Source organism: Chrysochloris asiatica, unplaced genomic scaffold, assembly GCF_000296735.1.
Source record: "Chrysochloris asiatica unplaced genomic scaffold, ChrAsi1.0 scaffold00009, whole genome shotgun sequence".
Lineage (NCBI taxonomy): Eukaryota > Metazoa > Chordata > Mammalia > Afrosoricida > Chrysochloridae > Chrysochloris > Chrysochloris asiatica.
Window position 1 is genome coordinate 37,490,847 of NW_006408527.1, and position 5,270 is coordinate 37,496,116.

Here is a 5,270-nt window from a genome sequence, read left to right on the forward strand (position 1 = left end):
TATAGGCAGAAGACGGACTTACAAGCTTTCTATGGTGATATTTCTGGCTATTCCTTTTTCTCCCCCTCCGGTGTCTATTTTATAGTAGTATGCCAGGGAAACCAAGATTCAAAAGACAGCCAAGCATCTTAACATTATTCCCCCCTTTTCCCCATTTCAACTATGTCTCCATCTCTGTATCCCAGAGCCCTGTTGTTCCAAGGTTGTGCATACATCATTATGCTGTCCTACTTTGGCTTCACATTCATCCTATCATATTTCATTTCATTGCAATGATTACAATCCCCTCTATGCTATTTTTAAAACAGTTTCACAAAAAGTAAGAATTTCAATACTACAGCCTTTGACAACATACAGATCAATGGAAACCCTTGGAATACATATTTGCTTAACATTTTCTAAAATAATTTATGTATTCCACTGCTCAGCAATGTAGAAGTCCCTGTATGGTATAAATGGTTAAATGCTCGACTACCAACTAAAAGGTTTGTGGTTCAAGCCCACAGGGATGCCTCACAATAAAGACCTGGTGAGATCTGCTTCTAAAAGATCATGTTCTTGAAAATTGTATGAAACAGTATTATTTTGCATCTGTAGAGTCTCCATTAGTTGAAATCAACTTGATTGCAACTAATAAAAACAGTCAAGCAACATAATATTCCTATAATTGTAGTAGGGAAGGTTTGACCTGTGCAAGAATATAAAGAACAACATTGTTTTAAATAATAAGTGGGAAACTAATAGATAGTTACCAATAGCTAATGCAGATGATAACTTCTTTTGCTAGGGGACTCTCTTGCTTGGTATCTTTGAAGAAGCAAACTGCCACATGGACTGCCAGAAGAGCAAAGACAACTGTCCTGGAAGAAGTACAGTCATAATGCTCCTTAGAAACTAGATGACAGTTCTTAGTATCTCATACATCAAACATTGTATCAGGTGTGGCCAGTCCTTGGAGAAGAATATCATGTTTGGTAAAATGGAAGGTCAGAGAGAAAGAAGAAGACCACCAATGAGATGAATTGGCAAAGAGGCAGCAGCAAGCAATATGCTCAAACTAGGGTGTTGCAGAGCCAAGCAGTGTTTCGTTCTGTTGTGCATAGGGTACCTGTGAGTCAGTATCGACTCAATGCTATAAATGATGTCAGATGAATCATGAATGACAGCAGAGAATATGAGAAAGACATCAGTTATGGTATACCTCTTTTCGTAGCCTATTCTGAATCCAGTTTGAATTTCTGGCAACTCCCTATCTATAAACCACTGTAAGTCTTTTACAAATATCTTAAGGCAAATTTTACATTCAAGTGATATTAATGATATCGTTCCATGGTTTCCACATTTCACTGGGTCACCTTTCTTCTAAATGAGCACAAATAAAGAGATCTCTTCCTTTCGCTTAGCTAGCTAGCTTCAAAATTTATTTCAAAGTGAGTGCTTCCAGCTCTGCATAAATATGCTGAAAGATATCAATTTGTTTTCCACAAATTCCCAGAGCCTTGTTCTTTCTTTACCAATGCCTTCAGTGCTCCTTGGACCCCTTACTTTGGTGTCATTGGTTCTTGATCATTTGCTACCTCTTGAAATTAGGTAGCATTTCAAGACAAATTCTTTGTGAATCAGTAATCTTTTATCTTCTTTTGATGTTTCCTGAATCATTCAAAATTTTGCTCATTGTTGTTCAATGCTGTCGAGTCACTTCTGACTCATAGTGACCCTGTGTATGGTTTCTGAGTAGCAACTGATGAGTTTGAATTGTCAACCTTTTAGCTAGTAGTCCAGTGCTTATCCTATAGTACCACATCAAGACTCAGTCCTTCAATATAGCAATCCAAGTCATGAATTTTTCTTCAACTCCTGTAACTCGAGAAATGTTGAGCATGTTGGTCCCTTTTGGTTTTCTAACCAAATCTTTGCACATTTCATTATGATACTTTAATTTATCTTCTTGAGCTGCCCTTTGACATTTTCTGTTCTGCTCTTTACATCATCATTACTTCCAGTTGCTTTAACTACTCTACATTTAAGAACATGTTTCAGAATCTCTTCAGACATTATTTTGATCTCTTTTTTTCCTATCTTTTTAGTGACCTTTTACTTTCTTCATGTATGATGCTCTTGAGTCATTTTACAAGTTGTCTGGATTTATTGCATTATTGTCTAATGCCTTACTTTTCGTATTGTGATGGTTTATAAATTCAGGTGGAATATACACAAGGTTATACTTTGGCTCTCGTGGACTAGTTTTATTTCTTTTTTTAGTGTCAGCCTGAACTTCCATGTATGTGCAATTGATGGTCTTGCACAATCTGCTCCTGGCCTTCAGTTGGTTGATGATATTAATGATATCACCTCTTTCCAAAGATATAATCAATTTGTTTCCTGTGTAATACACTTTATAAGTGCCACATATATAGTCACTGTTTCTGTTGAAAAAAGGTATTTGTAATAAATAAGCTTCTGATATTGCAAAATTCTATCATGTGATTCCTAGCATCATTTTTATCATCACCAGGATCATATTTTCCATCTTCTGGAAAATGATCCTTCTTCTTCTTGGTTTCCATCTTTTGTATTCAAATTACCAGTAATTATCAATGAATCTTGGTTACATGTTTATTCAATTTCATACTGAAAAATTTGGGATAATTCTTCCATTTCATCATCACCGGCTTTAGTGATAGGTGTGTAAGTTTGAATCGTAGTTTTTAACCCATCTTCCTGGTAGGGTAGGTACATGGATATTGTCCTATCACAATCTGTATTGTATTTCACGATACATCTTGAAATGCTCTTTTGACAATGAATGAGACACCATTTGCATCAATTTGTCATTCCCAGCAAATTAAGTCATATGAGTGTCTCATTCAAAATGGCCAGTACATGTCAATTTCAGCTCATTAATGCCTAGAATATCAATCTTTATGGATTCCATTTCATTTTTTGATGACTTCCTGTTTTCCTAGATTTATACTTCATACATTCCATCTTCTGATTATTAATGAATGCTTGCAGCTGTTTCTTCTCATTTTATCCTGTGCTCAATCAGTAAATGAAGGTATTGAAAGCTTTGCTTCATCAGGTCATTAAGGTCAACTCTATTTTGAAAAGGCATTTCTTACTCAGTCGTATTTCAGTGCCTTCTACTTGACGTACTTGTCATGTAACCTTTCAGAAGTGGGTCACTTTTCCACTGTCCTAGTCTGTGATGGAGGTCTGGCGTGATGCTGTAGGAAAGCAAACAACTGCAAGGTCAGTTTGAACTCACAGTGAGCTGTTCAAACTCACCACCCACACCTCAAAAACCCTATACAGTGTCACTATGGGTCAGAACTGACTCTACAACACTAAACAACAACAAGAGTCTGTGTTAGTCTGGATGACCCTGTTGGTATTTAATATACTGGTATTATAGCTTCTAGCAGGATAGCAATACACAAGTCACGACAGTAGACAAAATCACAGATGAATGGCTGGTATGTATTTTTCTCATACTACTTTACTCTGTAAAAACCCAAGAAGATTAGATGGTAACTACTTCTATTTGTAAGACTATTGTTAACTTTTATATTCATTATTGTTGTTGTTGTTAGTTGCAGCATTATGCAAAATAGAATATCAGTGAGACGTTATATAAAACGGAATAAACTTTGTTTACTCTTCTACCATCTTTATGATCATTGCTTGTGTCTGAGATGTTTTTTCCAGCTATTATGTCAGTCCATCTCATGAGGGTTACCTTTATTTCCAGGGACACTGTATTTTATCAGGCAAAATGTCCTTTTCTATTTATTGATGTTTCCTACTGACATGTCCAATGTACCCATTCCAGAGTTTAACCATCTTTGCTTCTATGGAACAGACTGGTTGCATTTCTTCTGAGATTGATTTGTTTATTCTTTAGGCAATTCAGGGTATAAATATTCTTCACCAACACCATAGACTGGTGGGATGTACCAATTCTTCTATCTTTTGTCATTGTCCTCTTTGCCCATACAGGTGTTGTTGTTGTTAAGTACTATCTAGCCAGTTCTCACTCATAGCAATGCTGTATATGATTCTGAGGATCTGAGGATTGGTTGGTGGTTTTGAACTGCTTGTCCTACAGTGCCATACCAGGACTCTTCACATACAGGTTTTTGTTGTTGTTACTAAGTGCCTTCGAGTCAATTCTAACTCTTAGGGACCCTGTATAGGGTTTACAAGGAGCGACTGGTGAGTTTGAACCGCTAACCTAGGGTTCAAACTGAACTTGCGGTCCGGTGCATTATCCTACAGTATCACGCTAGGACTCTCACATACAGATAGGGTAATTAAAAATACCCCGAATTCTGTCAAGCATATCTTCATCATTAAAGCAGCCTGTTTGCTTTTTAAAACATTAGAAAGGTTTTTTGTAGTAGATTTGCCCAATAAAATGCCTCACTTGAGTTCTTGACTGCCTCTTCCATTGTTGTGTTATTGTTGTTAAGAGCTATCTAGTGGGGAATAATGTTGAGATACTTGGCTGACTTCTGAACCTTGGTTTTCCATGCATTATAATATAAAACAGTCACTGGAGGGAGAGTGAAAGGAATAGCCAGAAATATCACCATAGAAAGCTTGTAAGTCCACCTTCTGCCTATAACTAATTGGAATACTTAAAACGGGGCTACAATGTATCTAGTGAAGGAGGTCTCATGAGGAGCCTCTGCATTGCAAAAAACTATAGAAGGAAGCCTGAACCACATCCAGACCATCAGAGAAGGGAAACTTTCCTCTTGAAAGGACAAGCAAACCAGCCTGGAGCAGTCAGAAAACCAGAAGACACTTCTTGAAAGAAGGACCTACAGGAAAAATACAAAATAACAAGGGCAGTCCAACTGTTACCACAAGATCAAGCAAGCTGTCTGCCCAGAAGATATCAAGGCAAGTGACCGGATCCTCTCAGTGCAAATCCTCCTTCAAGACTAAGACACAATGGGAAAACGCGTTCTGATTGGTGACCACCACACCCATCACCCATAAAGAGAAGTGACCGAAGAACATTGATCGAAAAAGCAGTGAGCTAATCCCTGCATCGTTCAGCAGACTATGGTGAGCCCAGGTAGAGACCTGGTCAGCCAGCAGTGAGGCAAGACCTGGGAACTCATGGGCTCAGAGTCATTGACACAACCACAGAGGACTAGAGAGGAGACCGAAGCGACCAACTGGTAAGAAGAGGGCGGACAGATGCAGGAACACCCACACCTGCAGATGATACCCACTTGCCATGGCTCCAATGATGGGAC